Genomic DNA, 17,461 nt, shown 5'->3' on the forward strand with positions numbered 1-17,461 from the left:
ATTTTTGTTTCTTAATTGACGCCAGTTTCAAAGTCTTTGATCTAGAAGGTCAAATTTTGCTGTACATCTTTTATTTTTTTGTATCATAACTAAATTCCAATATGAGGCACACCAGTGTTTTTATGTTCTGGATACACACTGTAACACTACAGACTCCTAACATTCCTCTCAGCTGACAACCGTTAATAACTACATTTATTTATGGGAATGAACCTTCTCTAAATCACAGATGGAAAGGCGTATCATTTTTGCATGCCCTTTTCAAGGCAGTTGTATTTCTCTTTGCCTCACTGGGTATTTGCTGTCTACTGCTTGCTGTGGGTAGAGAGAAATGTATGCAGAGGAGAGGGAACACTGTCATTTGGTCCCTCTTGTAGAGTATTGGGCCATTGACTAGAATGCAATTTACAAAAAGTCTTATTTATGATTTCTAGATCTCTTATTTATGTTTTGGTTTGAACTGAATTTAGTTAATACTTGATACAAATAACGAAGTTGTAGCTGTTATCAATGCTATCAAAGCATGTATGKTTGAGATGTAATTGTATTTATGTTTAGTTTTAGACTGTCTCTCTCTTAGCTTTATTGAGTTGAACTGGGACCACTGTTACCATACAGTACCTCAGTATGAAGACTGGACCAAATGAATCTATGCTGACAGTGTTGTCTTAATGCAGTCAGTGTTGAACTAAAGCTTAACACAGGGGTAGTCTACCAGTCATTTTAACTATAACTTACCAATGCTGGGCATGATTATTATTTTTTTTATTGTTCCATTGTGTGTTCCTGATCTGGCATTATCATTCAGTTGTATTTTTTGTTGTTGTTATATGGTTAGAAGCCAAATGGTATCCTGGGAGGTAGTGCCTCTTGATGACAAGCTGAGTATCCCTCTGTTTATATCCAGATGCCTTGATACTAAGAATATTTCATACCATAACCACTGTTCCTCTTGGATATATTCTGTTGATGGTTAAGAATTTCATACTTCATATTTTTTGTGGAATAACAAAGGTGTTCTCTGCACACCTTGACACATATGGCATGACCGATATGACTATTTAGGGGAAAAACAGTATTTCAGATAAATCTAACACTAAGACAATCAATGACCAGTGTGTTTATCATTGACATACTGTATGTGCTGTACCGATATCTATTTCCTGCTCAGTGTGTTTAAGCTTTGAACTTGAACTGCATGGTGGGAGAATAAGAGAACATGGACAACTCAACTGTCAGTGATACTTGATGTAAAACACGATCTGTTTTGTGARATGTCTTCCATACTTGAAAGAAAATTCAAATTCATGAATAAAACCAAAATGAAACTTGTGTGCATGGAATGTTTGTCCAATCCTCAATGTCACGTCTTGGGTAACTAAAGTGAACTGTTTCCACATTGCCCGAGCACAGTAATCCCAACCATCAAGGTTGAACAGTGAATGACTATAGTTTGTCACCAGGAGGGTAATATGCCATTTAGCAGATGCTGTTAACCAAAGCGACTTACTCATCTGTGCATACATTTTACGTATGGGTAGTCCCGGGAATTAAACCCACTTCCCTGGCGTTACAAGCGACACCCAACTGAGCTACAAAAGGACCAAGTGGTGTATGATGAACAGGTAATGTCATGTAAGCTCTATTCCTTACATTTCTAGCTACAATKAAGATTTCACCTCAATACATCCCTATATGACTCCTACCACGGTCAAAGTTCACTTGAGTCATTCATGTCAACTTGTTTTATTTATCAAAATGTAACAGCAACAAGCATGTATCAAAAGGTCAATACGGCAAATCCTTTACAAAATGGCTTGACAAATCTTCCCAAAATGGCTGTCGCAACAGTCTTACAGCGAAAATGCTAAAATAGGAAAAAGCACCTGTTATTAAAATCTTTGTGCAGTCTACAGAATCAAAAAAATATATAAATGGAGATGGAATGTAAAAAAAAATAACCATTTATATACAGAATGTGTTTGAGTTCAGTTTTTCCTCAAAGGCTAAAGAAAATCAGACAGTGCATTAAGAGGACAAGCACACGATGTACTTCATGAGATTACTAGAACTAGTAGTAGGAGCTGGTTTGGTCACTTAGCGCAGTGTGCATAGTTATAAGGCATCGGTACAGCAGTCCTAGGTTGCATGTGGCTATGATGATAATGAGGGAGAGTCCCATTCAGTAGAAGTAAACAGATGTTTAACAGGTAGCTAAACCACAGTAAACTTCCACCCTGCGTGAGTGGTGATGGGAGTTTTCAGATGGGGTGTGTGTACTATGCCTCAGTGACTGGTCCAGGGTTAGAGGTCACGCATACTCTACAGTCACTGACCACAATGCTTCATATTAGTTACATTCTAGAATACAGTAGAAAGCAGTTGCATTCTAGAATACCATTCTGTCTGACCCAAGTTCTCTCAGAACAGAAGTTGTGTGTCCAATATTTCAGTCTTTTGGCAGTGCAAGGAAGAGGTGAATACAATGGAGCACAGGGGTGTTTCTATCAGTCAACTTAAGCAGTGGGTCAACAATTCAAACACTAGTGGTTCTTCGCATCTGTGCTTAGAAGGCATATCACGGAACCATAATGATTCATTTCGAATGGACAACAAGGACAAACAAGACATCTGTAAACAGTCTTCATAGAGGCAGCAAAAGGACTGGGCTTGTCACATTATCTTCAGGAAGAAGATTCCTTACAAATGCATCAACACACATCACGGCATCTCTGTGCAGTCTTAGGAGAGCATCTCTGTGCAGTCTTAGGAGAGCATCTCTGTGCAGTCTTAGGAGAGCATCTCTGTGCAGTCTTAGGAGTGACAGACTGCGTAATTAAGAATGGACCTCGACGGGTTGTTGACAGACTGCGTAATTAAGAATGGACCTCGACGGGTTGTGACAGACTGCGTCTAATTAAGACAACCGATCGCTGCAGCTGTACATAGTCCATCTGTAAACTACCCACCCAATTTACCTACCTCACCCCCCATACTGCTTTTATTTATTTACTTTTCTGCTCTTTTGCACACCAGTATCTCTTCTTGCAAATCTGATGATTTATCACTCCAGTGTTAATCTGCTAAATTGTAATTATTCGATTTATTGCCTACCTCATGCCTTTTGCACACATTGTATATAGATTCTCTTTTTTTTCTACCATGTTATTGACTTGTTTATTGTTTACTCCATGTGTAACTCTGTGTTGTCTGTTCACACTGCTATGCTTTATCTTGGCCAGGTCGCAGTTGCAAATGAGAACTTGTTCTCAACTAGCCTACCTGGTTAAATAAAGGTGAAAGAAAAAAGAAAAAAAAAAAGAAAAATTCAATTCAAGGGCCTTTATTGGCATGGGAAACATATGCTAACACTGCCAAAGCAAGTGATATATATATATTATTACTTTTTGCTCAATCTGATTGGATGGGCCTGGCTCCCCAGTGTGTGCACCCAGGTCCACCCATGCCTATGGCCCTGGTTTTAATGCACCTCACTGCTGGAACAATTTACAAAACTCCTTACAATTGGATGTTCTGGTGCTGCTCGGGAAATTTAAAGTGTTGATTGAGGACCTAGTATCTGAGGAATGTAACAGTTTTTCTTTCATATTATATTACATTGCTGTTTTGTTTCACATTGTATTTGATTGTTGCATTACTGTGATCTGGGCACCCTTGAGAATGAGACCCTTGTCTCAATGGGTTTTCCCTGATTAAATAAATAATAAATACAAATACATTACTGGAACAAATTGTCACGACCTTGATTACTGTTGTGGTTAATTTACTAATGAATGTATTGTATTTACCAAATTGTTCACACAAAAAAAGACAGTGACAGTAAACTACAGACAAGGAATTGATGTTACTTGACATTTTGTTACTTGCTGTCTGTAAACCAAGACCTTGGGTCCGCGTCCTTTATGACAAGAACTCCAGTTGGTCAGTTGGCCTGTTATTTATTATAATCAACCAATAATAGTATCATAAAGTTATAGTACAAGCCCAGTCGAAACAATGTCTCAATGCCCATTGGTTCATTAAAATTATCCACCAACCCATACGTCAAGAAATAAATATTTTATCCCGCCCACTCACTCCGCCAGGAACGCGGTTACTCAAGACTAGAGTGGAGATTTGGGAAACACACATTTTCCCTGGACGTCGACAAAGTCAGTCTCGTAAGTATTTTTTATTAATCAAATTCACTCCACAAACTTTGCTATGACTTACCTTTCGCTAGACTCGTTAACTGTCTACGTTCAAAACGCCTTGGTTAACAAGAAGTTTCGAWAACTATCTAACGTTACAGTAACTTGTTAGTTTAGTTAACGTTAGCCAACCAACTAACATAACTATGCTTGCTTAGTTACAAAAGACTCATAGAGGGATATGTCAGGAGATTCAATGGTTCAAAACCTTGTTAAGTTTTTTGTCACGTAGTGGATATTTCCAGAAATGTATGGCTTTCGTCCCAAACTTAAGCCAGGCCAGGCTTAGTTACACACAGCAACTTGCTAGCAGTAGTTTGCAAGTCAGAGAGGCCGGTGAGTTGTCTAACGTAACACTAGCCCGATCATGAATCTGTTCCAGTACATTACACATGTCGTTGGATGAAGGCGTCTTCTGTAAGGGAGAGTTTTGGTAAGAGCCCCGACGCTCAATCTGAACATTATTTACAGGCGTCGCTTTATGGTTTTGGAATCATAAGGACCTACGCCACCATAATATAATACAATAAGCCCGTGACAACAACAAGACAAGCCACACACTGGCCGAATAAATTCAACTACACATATGTTTGTTTCGTCACAAAACCGGAGAGCATGATCTGTCCAGTGACATCCACAAAGCAAATATTGCATGCAACAAACCTGCAGCATGGTCAAGCAAGTTAAATGTTTTCAACAGTTTACTAACCAACTACTGATTTAGAACCCACAGAGTTACTGCAAGTCAGCAAAAGACAACAGGAGCACTGCCTCCACTATTCCAGCACAATTTCAACTTAAACATCAACAAGGCTATATATGCTTAGTTTAATACAATAGAAACAAACTTAAATATACAAAAAAACGATTTAGTCCAATCAGTTGCTAAAAATCGTGTGTTGCATGCGCAATTAAACATATTTTTTTACTTGACCCAACTTGTAGACTAGTTGAACGCCAATACCAAACTCTTCTCTTTCATGTTGGCAAACGGTCTATGGCTCTGTCATACAGTATGCTTTTTGTTTTTATAGGCTACCTAGACTAGTAAGCATTTTAGCTAACTTCCCCTCATGTGCAAAAATGAACCAGATAAATTCGCTAGCTAGTTAACGTGAGCCTACTAGGTTACTTCTAGGCACAATATATGCATTTATGGTTAGTTCAGAATCATTGGCCTGTACAGAGAATTAAGTCAAAACCACGATCCAAATCCATATCTCCATCCATGGTTTAGGAAAGTGCAGTTTTAGCATGCTAGCTACTGCAGGACATCAACAGAAGCAGACCAGAAACAGACACGTTTGTCTGACAATGATGACATTTTGCGAAAGCCGGGTATACACTATACAATTTTGGCTATGATTTAGCTGTCTCAGACAAGTTTTTGAGATTGGAGACAAAATCCCCACGTCTTTGCCTATTCAGGTCATGTGGCCGTCACCGACGCTCTTTTAATGTGAGCGGGTCAAAGATGCAATCTGAGGGCTATGGATCTCGTCTTTGAGCAGTCCCAGACATCCCTATATTTTCAAACAGGTTTGGTAGCCACAGCTCGTAGAGCTACGTTAAATCAAATCACATGATAGATTTTGTGAGACAGCATGGTATCGAAAATCTTCACAGCCAAGTGAAGTATCTTGTAGTTTGTGACCACCGTCTGTCACATCGTTTAATGTGCACACCCACTACGTTGGCAACACACTAAATGAAAGATGGATGTTTAATGGGAGACGCTCAGTGATGATAGGATTTTGAAAGTCGTGCAGTGTCCACCCAGCTTTAGAATGTGATTTGATTGGTGTGAAGCCAAATCCAAACTGGCATCCCTTGGGGGCTGGTTTGCTGCGCCAGGACAAACCACAGTTGAGCTCAGCTCAATGCTGTTTGGCTAATATTTGGAAGTAGGGAGAACGTGCATTTAATGGCTTAGACAACTGCTGAAGAAAGTATTTACAGTGCTGAATAACAACTTAAACATGGACTTACTCATAAAAACAGCAGCTCTTTGCTGTATTCGTTGAGTCTCTCTCTAGTCATGGTTTTGACATCTCACATCAACACCCTATGTGCTTTAATAAAATCAACTATTCTRCCGCTCCGGCAGTCATGCTTCATGACCACAGTAAAATTCTATGACTGTTGACTCAAGGTAATCTCCTCATGCACTCTGGACATGTTAGTGGTACCCAACTCATAAACTATCATCAGGTCACTAATGGCCTGGTACTCAGGGCTCTATTGTCCCTCTAACCACTCTGGATTCAATGCAAATGCAATCAAAAATCACATCAAACACTTATCGTCAAAACAGTATGTTCTTTTAAAACTCACATCACTGTGATGGATTAGTTTGAAGAAAGAAGTTAATCAGTAGGTTGAAACTGAGTGGAAACATGGTCATTGTGGCTGTTTCAAAGCCTAACACAACGAAATGGACAGCGATTTCAAAGGTGATGATTCATTCAAAACTCCCATATGAATATTAGGGATAATGCATAGTCCTATATGTGAGCCCAAAATATATTTATATTTATTTCTTTGCTACTGCTCAAAAAAATTAATCTTGGTTGACCAACCGCCTATTGACCGAACAATCGAACAGTCAACTAATTGGGGTCAGTCCTAAAATCATTTAAATTGGCCTATATTAAAGACATCTATTTAATTGTATTTACGGATAGCCAGGGGCACACTCCAACACTCGAACACAAATGCTTTGTTTGTAAATTATGTTTAAGTCTGCCAGATCAGTGGCAGTACACAGCAAATTGGCAAGTGTTGATTTTTCAGTACACAGCAAATTGGCAAGTGTTGATTTTTCAGTGTAACATTTCTAGTGTTAATTCAGGATCCAATTCACTCTAAGAGTGAAATTTACACTCAATGGTGTATTAGAACCCTCAGTGTTGGTGTTAATAACCAGAGTTATAAAATATTATTTGTCACATGCGCTGAATACAACAGGTGTAATAGACCTTACCGTTTTTAAGGCTTACTTACAAGCCCATTAACCAACAATGAGGTTTTAAGAAAATATAGTTAAAATATTTACTAAAGAAAAAGTAGCACAATAAAATAACAATGAGGCTATTTACAGGGTGTACCGGTACCGAGTCATTGTGCGGGGGTAAAGCTTAATTGAGGTAATTTGTACATGTAGGTGGAGGTAAAGTGACTATGCATAGATAATAAACAGTGAGTAGCAGCAGTGTAAAAACAAAGGGGGTGTCAATGCAAATAGTTTGGGTGGCCATTTGATTAATTGTCCAGCAGTCTTATGGCTTGGGGGTAGAAGCGGTTTTACACATTGGATAGTAAAACAGTCCCATCAATCACACCCATCATTATCATATTTCCCAAATGCAAGTAGGTTTATTTTTTAAAAGATTGTTTTAATGCTTTTGCATGTACATTGATTAATTTATTAAACTTATGCTACACAAACATAACATAAATTGTTTTAAACTAATCCAATCAGTTAGATTTATTGCACCCCTTACTGAAATGGTGGTTCCAGTTTAAATGRTTTAGGTAGTCTTCTTATCAACTTTCCTAACTCTGACCGTCATTCTGAATGCAGGTTATGAGTGAATAAAAATTCCAACTGTTGGATATCCTAACGCTGGCATGATTCTTAAAGGAAATACATATAACTTTGCAAGCCAGGATATTGTGACTTGTAGGCATGATGTGGTCTGTAAACCAGGAGTTTCCTAACACCACTGTGTTAGGGTAAAACTAGGCCATCAGATGAAAGCCTTATGATGTGTGTATTGTCAGAGTTTAATTTTAATGATAGCATTCACCTAGGTACTCACTTGGTGAAAGCCACAGGCCTTTAACCATGTCTCTGTCACTAACAAATATAGTCATGGGTGGTAATAAAAATTAACTCAAAGGAACCCTGGGATATCTGCAAATGATGCTTTGCACCACACAGTGAACACTCATACAGTCAACACCCAAAGAGTATTTACTGTAACCCCTCAGGTGTTCGTTTCTTACACTGAGAAAGTGTAACAGCGTCAGCACTAAGCAGAGTGAGTCGAGTTTACTCTAAATTAAATGTTCTGTTTTACACTGTAGGGGTTGCGCATTACTCTACAATAGAGTTCATTTGAAGAAGTTCATTTGAATACTAAGAGTTGAATGGGGAACMCTGCAACAGAGTTAAATCTTTAACACTTTAAAAAGTGTTATTTTAATGCCAGTTCAGTGGGATTCATAGGTTCACTGAAAATAGTGTACTTTTAAAACTGTCAGAGTTTAAATGTACACCATTGATTTCACTGTGTAGGGATGACCAGGAATGCTCGCTTAATGAGTGTGAATTTGTCTTTTTTCCTGTCCTGCTAATCATTAAAAATGTACTTTTGGGTGTCAGGCGAAATGTATGGAGTTAAAACATTATTTTCTGTAGGAAAGTAGTGTAGTAAAATTTGAAGTTTTTACTCGTTTTTAGTGTAGTACTAGTTTTTACTAGTTTTTTACAACTTAAGTTGTACTTTAAATCATTTCTACTTAGGTACTTTTCACAACTGACGTTTCTAAACGTTAAAACACAGTGTCAGGGTTGTAGTTAACATGAGGTAGTCATGGGCGACGCTAATGGCTGAAAACTGTAGGGAGAAGGCAGAATGATGCCAAAAATTTGAGAGCGAACATGACACAAGAACCTGAACTCTCAAATCAAATTGCTCATTGATTCTCAACCAGGGTGCTTGGGACCATAGGGGGGTCCTTGAGAGCTTTCAGACGGGGTCCCTAAAAAGGCTGAGAACTCAACTTTACCATATACAGTAATCCCTCGTTTATCGCGGGGGTTACGTTCCGAAAATGACCCGCGATAAGTGAAATCCGCGAAATAGAAAACTTTTTTTTTTTTTACAATTAGCAACTATTACATGTATACAAATACAGTGACTCACGTGTAGGCCGTTTCGTCGACATTATGGGTTTAGGAGATGTTCGAAATTACAAGATAATTTGGCCAACTTAATGTAAATTTGCCAAGCTGTTTTATGTACGTACACATAACTGCACGAGACGACAAAATGATAGCACAATTCGTAGCATGTTTTGATACAAGAAGCGGGAGTGAGTTTTTAGCGAATCAGAATGCAGAGCACAATGCACCAAAAAAAAAAAAGAAAATGCATTATGAAAATCCGCGAAATAGCGAATCCGCGATAAGTGAACCGCGAAGTGGCGAGGGATCACTGTATACACTGAACAAAAGTATAAACACAACATGCAACAATTTCAAAGATGTTACTGAATTACAGTTCATATGAGGAAATCAGTCAATTGAAATAAATATTCTAGGGATTCTTCTTTTTAATTAGGGGTGTGGCTTAGAAAACCAGTATCTGGTGTGACCACCATTTGCCTCATGCGAGACAAATCTTCTTGGCATAGAGTTGATTAGGTTGTTGATTGTGGAATGTTGTCCGACTCCTCTTCAATGGCTGTGTGAAGGTGCTGGATATTGGGGGGAACTGGAACACGCTGTCGTACACGTCAATCCAGAGCATCCCAAACATTCTCTATGGGTGACATGTYTGGTGAGTTTGCAGGCCATGGAATAACTGGGACTTTTTCAGCTTCCAGGAATTGTGTACAGATTCTTGTGGCATGGGGCCGTGCWTTATCATRCTGAAACATGAGGTGATGGTGGCGGATGAATTGCACGACAATGGGCCTCAGGATCTCATCACGATATCGCTGTACGTTCAAATTGCCATYGATTTAAGATGYAATTGTGTTTGTTGTCTGTAGCTTATGCCTGCCCATACCTTAACCCCACTACCACCATGGGGCATTTGACATAAGCGAACCGCTCGTCCACTGAATTCAGTAATGACGCCAAACTCCAGTCAGGTCAAGACCCTAGTGAGGACGACGAGCACGCAGATAAACTTCCCTGAGACGGTTCATGACAGTTTGTGCAGAAATTTTTCAGTTGCGCAAACTCACATTTTCATCAGCTGTCTGGTGGCTGGTCTCAGACAATCCCGCAGGTGAAGAAGCCGGRTGTGGAGGTCCTGGGCTGGTGTGGTTGTGTGGCCAGTTGGATGTACTGCCAAATTCTCTAAAACAACTGAGGCAACTTATGGTAGAAATGAACATTTAATTCTCAGGCAACAGCTCTGGTGGACATTCCTGCAGTCTGCATACCAATTGCATGCTCCCTCAACTTGAGACATCTGTGGCGTTGTGTGAAAAAAGTTTTCAGATTTTAGTGGCCTTTTCTTGTCCCCAGAACAAGGTGCACCTGTGTAATGATCATGCTGTTTAATAAGCTTCTTGATATGCCACAAYTGTCAGTTGGATGGATTATCTTGGCAAAGGAGAAATGCTCACTAACAGGGATGTAAAYGAAATTGTGCTCAATTTTAGAGAAATAARCTTTTTTTGCATATCGAACATTTCTGGGATCTTTTATTTCAGCTCATGAAACATGGGACCAACACTTTACATGTTGAGTTTGTTTTTGTTCCGTATAGTATGAATACAAAGAGAAGTCCAAAGTGATGGCTAGGATAAAAACGAACACATTCAGAATATCAGGAGCAAGGCCAAAATATCACAATGCTAACTACAAGTATTTCTACCCCTGTTTGTCTTCCTGTTGTTTCCCCCAGACTACCTCACAAAGAAGATGCTTTCTTGTGTACAACTGCTGCTTTGAAAACACATCGATAGAATGAGTAAAGAAAGTCCAAGGATAGAAATGGACCTGGTAAGTACTTTCATTTTTCCCATACCATGGAGTACAGTCATGATCAGACCAGATATTATTTGCCTAAAGGCCGGCAGATGGCGATATTGAGTCGTTTTAATTTTACCATCCAAACGCATTGTATGCACCGGCAATACATTCATATCCCTTGTGAACCGTTTCGGACTAAAATCATTCTTCATTCAGGCTGCATAGGCTTTGATTTCCTCCTGAACTTTAATGGTGAAAGTGGAGAAAAACAGGACAAATGTGTACCACCAGCATGGTAGTGGCTAAATGCTAATCCTGGATGTTGTGTATCACGTTCAGCCAATCAGGTTGCATCAGTCTGTTTTTTCACCCCTAACCTAAGGCAGTGCTGTATCGCATTAGTGAAAACCAAGATTTCTCAGGGGGGGGGGGGGGGTCTGCCGGTTTTGACTAGCAGAAGTKACTTTTCTTAGCAGATTAGAATAAATTATGTAGCAGGTTAGGATAATTCATGTGGCAGGTTAGGAGATTTATGTTAAGATTAGGAAAAGGCTTCGTTTGCTAAAATTGTTCCCGAAGCGACTCAAACATATTTCGCTACAGCCAGGTCTGCCCTGAGTACAGTTTTGGTTTTCGCTAATGCGATGCCGCTAATAGTTTCAAACTGACTGGCTGAACGCAATACACAACATCCGGGATTAGCATTTAGCCAATTTAGCATGGTGGTGCRAAATGGTGTTTTCATAAAGGTATGCGTATTTTTCTATTTAAAAAAATTATATACAAATAAAATTACGGCTTCTCGCCATTAAATAAAGTTAAGGAGGAAATCGAAGCCAATGCAGCCTGAATGGATAATGTTTTAGGTTACCTCACCAGTCCAAATGTATTGCCGGCTGCATGCAATGCATTTGGACGGTAAGATGAAACCACTCCATATCGCAATGTGCCGGCCTTTAGGGTAACCAGATATCTKTCATCTCAACTGTCACTTATCAGACGGTGTAGCAACTACAGTATACCCAGAAGTAGAGGAGAACTGAGAGCGTCTTGAGATCACAATAGTATCCAATCCATGTCCTCATGGCATTTCCAGTATACTGCACTTCTACTATACTGTCTTTTATAAGGCATGATTTAATTGTTATGTACCGATTATCTTGATTCTAGTACTTAACCATAGACCTGTGTGTTTATTTTGACAGGCTTTTGGCTTTTCAGGCAAGGCGTATGGCTCCTCAAGGAGTATTGTGAGAAGAATAGCCACCAATCTTCCCCTTAAACCATGCCCCAGGGTCCATTTTCAGGTAAAACTGTTTCTGCGACAGAGGTGGCAGGCATACAACATGTCTGCCCCCATACTTTGACAGAGTATGATCTGTGTGGGACATTGTTTCCATGTGACTTTGTTTCCGTGTCTGTCACTGTTTCTGTGTCACTGCTCTTTACCTTGTGCTCAAGTGTCACGTTATCTTGGTGTGCTCATGTCCTGATGTATTCTGATCTAATGGTCAAGTCACCCTCATCAAGAGTGTTTGCCAGCTTGTTCATTTGTTTTGATGCTTCAACACTAAACAGAATAGAAAACGTCATGAGACTGATAACATGGACCTAGGTGCTGATTTAATGTTTAGGGAAGTTAGGCTATGTTGCTCCTCATTGGTAATAAAATATCGAGGTGCCTTTTTAATGTTTCGATTTGAAGTCTGRTCCAATTAGTATTTTTTTGCATTAGAAAGTTCCAGTTACACAGAACACAACAGTTAATTTAGATAGCCATGTTATCATTGCCCTGCTCAGTCTTTACATTCGTCTTTCCTGTCATTACTGTTTTCTCTTTTTTTCCTCTCTCCCTCCCTTTAGCTGTCCTTCCTTTCTGTGAGGAATGCAGTATGTCTGTTTTAGGTCAGTTCATCAGACAACCTACAACAGTAACTTTGTACTGTTGACTAATGTCCCCCCCATTTGCTGCTATAACAGCCTCCACTCTTCTGGGAAGGTTTTCCACTAGATGTTGGAACATTGCTGCAGAGACTTGCTTCCATTCAGCCACAAGAGCATTAGTGAGGYTGGGCCTGGCTCGCAGTCAGTGTTCCAATTCATCCCAAAGTTGTTTGATGGGCTTGAGGTCAGAGCTCTGTGCAGACCAGTCAAGTTCTTCCACASCAATCTCGACAAACCATTTCTGTATGGACCCCGCTTTGTGCACGGGGGAATTGTCATGCTGAAACAGGAAAGGGCCTTCCACAAACTGTTTCCATAAAGTTGGAAGCACAGAATTGTCTAGAATGTCATTGTATGCTGTAGCTTTAAGATTTCCCTTCAATGGAACTAAGGAGCCCGAACTGTGAAAAACAGCCCCAGACCATTATTCCTCCTCCACCAAACGTTACAGTTGGCACGATGTATTGGTGCAGGTAGCGTTCTCCTGGCATCCGCCAAACCCAGATTTGTCTGTCGGACTTCCAGATTGTGAAGCAGGATTCATCATTCCAGAGAATGTGTTTCCCTGCTTCAAAGTCCAGCACTTGGCATTGCACATGGTGATCTTAGGCTGGTGTGCGGCTGCTCGGCCATGCACACCCATTTCATGAAGCTCCCTACGAACTGTTATTGTGTTGACGTTGCTTCCTGGGGCAGTTTGGAACTCTGTAGTGAGTTTTGCAACAGAGGACAGATGATTTTTACACGCTTCAGTACTTGGTGATCCCGTTCTGTGAGCTTGTGTGGCCTACCACTTTGCGGCTAAGCCGTTGTTTATCCTAGATGGTTGCACTTCACATTGACAGCACTTGACCAGGGCAGAAATGTAATGAACTGACTTGTTGGAAAGGTGGCACCCTATGAGGTGCCCTGTTGAAAGTCCCTGAGCTCTTCAGTAAGTCCATTCCACTACCAATGTTTGTCTATGGCGATTGCATGGCTGTGTGCTTTATTTTATACACCTGTCAGCAATGGGTGTGGCTGAAATAACTTGAGGTAGATGCATTACTGTACAAAACATTTTGCCTCAATTCCCAGCAGCGTTGCAGTTCTTGACACACTCAAACCGATGCGCCTGACATCTACCATACCCCGTTCAAAGTCACTTAAATCTTTTGTCTTCCACATTCACCCTCTGAATGGCACACAAACACAATCCATGCCTCGATTGTCTTAAAAATGGATTGGCCTAAAAATCCTTCTTTAACATGTCCTTCATCTACACTGAATGAAGTGGGTTTAACAGGTGATGTCAGTAGGGGGTCGTAGACTGACCAGGTGAAAGCTATCGTGGAAAGAGGTGTTCTTAATGTTTTGTATACTCAGTGTGTGTAGGTATAGTTAGATCACCGCTGCTAAATAAATATAGGTGAAACACTGGTCCCCTTGGACTGTCCCCTGAAAGGTATCTACTGTCTTTCTTATCTTTTTCTATGACTTTACGCTCATGTTGACAGACAGCATACGAATAGACCTCGACGGGTTGACAGACAGCATAAGAATGGACCTCGACAGGTTGTTGACAGACTGCGTAATTAAGAATGGACCTCGACGGGTTGTTGACAGACTGCGTAATTAAGAATGGACCTCGACGGGTTGTTGACAGACTTAAAATATAACTACCTTGATGATCTTCAAATGTTTGCACTCAGCAGACATTCATTTACTCAATAAATGTTCCTTTTGTTCGATAAAGTCTCTTATATCCAAAACCTCAGTTTTGTTCGCACGTTTTCTTCAGTAATCACACGGCTCAAACGCAGTCAAAACAGGAAGACAAAAAATCCAAATTGTATCCGTAAAGTTCATAGAAACATGTCAAACGATGTTTATATTCAAACCTCAGGTTGTTTTTAGCCTAAATAATCGATAATATTTCAACCGGACAATAACGTTGTCAATTTAAAAGGTAAACAAGAAACGCACTCTCTCGGTCATGCGCATGAAAAAGCTCTGTGACACTAGCGTCCACTCATTCAGACTGCTCTTACTTCTTAATTTTTCAGAATACAAGCCTGAAACAATTTCTAACGACTGTTTACATCAACCGATGCATATCTGTATTCCTAGTCATGTGAAATCCTTAGATTAGGGCCTAATTTATCATTTAAATTGACTGATTTCCTTATATGAACTGTAACCCAGTAAAATTGTTGCATGTTGCGTTATATTTTTGTTCAGTGTAGGCGTGTATGTAGTGATGTATGTATATATACAGTGGGAGAACAAGTATTTGATACACTGCCGATTTTGCAAATATATAATAATATATATATATTCACACAAATCATCAAGGAACCCACCAGGTACAACCCAAATCCGTAAACATGGGCACCCTAATAGACATTATCCTGACCAACCTGCCCTCCAAATACACCTCTGCTGTCTTCAATCAAGATCTCAGCGATCACTGCCTCATGCCTGATCCGCCACGGGTCCGCGGTCAAACGACCACCCCTCATCACTGTCAAACGCTCCTAAAACACTTCTGCGAGCAGGCCTTTCTAACGACCTGGCCCGGGTACCCTGGAAGGATATTGACCTCATCCCGTCAGTTGAGGATGCCTGGTCATTCTTTAAATGTTACTTCCTCACCATATTAGACAAGCATGCTCCGTTCAAAAAATGCAGAACCAAGAACAGATATAGCCCTTGGTTCACTCCAGACCTGACTGCCCTCGACCAGCACAAAACCATCCTGTGGCGAACTGCAATAGCATCGAAGAGCCCCCGCGATATGCAACTGTTCAGGGAAGTCAGGAACCAATACACGCAGTCAGTCAGGAAAGCAAAGGCCAGCTTTTTCAAGCAGAAATTTGCATCCTGTAGCTCTAACTCCAAAAAGTTCTGGGATACTGTAAAGTCCATGGAGAACAAGAGCACCTCCTCCCAGCTGCCCACTGCACTGAGGCTAGGTAACACGGTCACCACCGATAAATCCGTGATAATCGAAGACTTCAACAAGCATCTCCAATGGCTGGCCATGCCTTCCTCCTGGCGACTCCAACCTTGGCCAACAGCCCGCCCCCCCCGCTGCTACTCGCCCAAGCCTCCCCAGCTTCTCCTTTACCCAAATCCAGATAGCAGATGTTCTGAAAGACTGGAAAACCTGGACCCATACAAATCAGCTGGGCTTGACAATCTGGACCCCCATTTCTGAAACTGTCCGCCGCCATTGTCGCACCCCCTATCACCAGCCTGTTCAACCTCTCCTTCGTATCATCTGAGATCCCCAAGGATTGGAAAGCTGCCGCGGTCATCCCCCTCTTCAAAGGGGAGACACCCTGGACCCAAACTGTTACAGACCTATATCCACCTGCCCTGCCTATCTAAGGTCTTCGAAAGCCAAGTCAACAAACAGACACTGACCATCTCGAATCCCACCGTACCTTCTCCGCTGTGCAATCCGGTTTCCGAGCCGGTCATGGGTGCACCTCAGCCACGCTCAAGGTACTAAACGATATCATAACCCATCGATAAAAGACATTACTGTGCAGCCGTCTTCATCGACCTGGCCAAGGCTTTCGACTCTGTCAATCACCATATTCTTATCGGCAGCAGTAGCCTCGGTTTTCTAATGACTGCCTTGCCTGGTTCACCAACTACTTTGCAGACAGAGTTCAGTGTGTCAAATCGGAGGCATGTTGCCGGTCCTCTGGCAGTCTCTATGGGGGTACCACAGGTTCAATTCTCGGGCCGACTCTTTCTCTGTATACTCAATGATGTGCTCTGCTGCGGGCGATTCCCTGATCCACCTCTACGCAGACGACACCATTCATATACTTCCGGCCCTTCCTTGGACACTGTGCTATCTAACCTCCAAGAGCTCAATGCCATACAACACTCCTCCGTGGCTCCAACTGCTCTTAAACGCTAGTAAAACCAAATGCATGCTTTTCAACCGTTCGCTGCCTGCACCCGCACGCTCGACTAGCATCACCACCCTGGACGGTTCCGACCTAGAATATGTGGACATCTATAAGTACCTAGGTGCTGGCTAGACTGCAAACTCTCCTTCCAGACTCATATCAAACATCTCCAATCCAAAATCAAAGCAAGAATCGGCTTTCTATTCCGCAACAAAGCCTCCTTCACTCACGCCGCCAAACTTACCCTAGTAAAACTGACTATCCTACCGATCCTCGACTCGCGATTTCATCTACAAAATAGCTTCCAATACTCTACTCAGCAAACTGGATGCAGTTTATCACAGTGCCATTCGTTTGTTACTAAAGCACCTTATACGACCCACCACTGCGACCTGTATGCCCTAGTCGGCTGGCCCTCGCACATGTTCGTCGTCAGACCCACTGGCTCCAGGTCATCTACAAGGCTATGCTAGGTAAAGTGCCGCCTTACTCAGTTCACTGGTCACGATGGCTACACCCACCCGCAACACGCGCTCCAGCAGGTGTATCTCACTGATCATCCCTAAAGCCAAAACCTCATTTGGACGCCTTTCCTTCCAGTTCTCTTGCTGCCTGCGACTGGAACGAATTGCAAAAATCTCTGAAGTTGGAGACTTTTATCTCCCTCAACAACTTTAAAAATC

The 17,461-nt window shown here is 41.2% G+C and overlaps 1 long non-coding RNA gene across 1 annotated transcript; it reads left to right on the forward strand.

Annotated features, from left to right (window-relative positions):
* The first annotated feature begins 4,093 nt into the window (after nt 1-4,093).
* On the forward strand, nt 4,094-14,512 carry LOC111973261 (uncharacterized). Its single transcript, XR_002878538.2, has 3 exons — nt 4,094-4,181; nt 10,859-10,956; nt 12,132-14,512. It is a non-coding gene; the product is annotated as an uncharacterized lncRNA (long non-coding RNA).
* The last annotated feature ends 2,949 nt before the right edge of the window (nt 14,513-17,461 follow it).

This window comes from Salvelinus sp. IW2-2015, linkage group LG14 (genome assembly GCF_002910315.2).
Source record: "Salvelinus sp. IW2-2015 linkage group LG14, ASM291031v2, whole genome shotgun sequence".
In the NCBI taxonomy this organism is placed as follows: Eukaryota; Metazoa; Chordata; class Actinopteri; order Salmoniformes; family Salmonidae; genus Salvelinus; species Salvelinus sp. IW2-2015.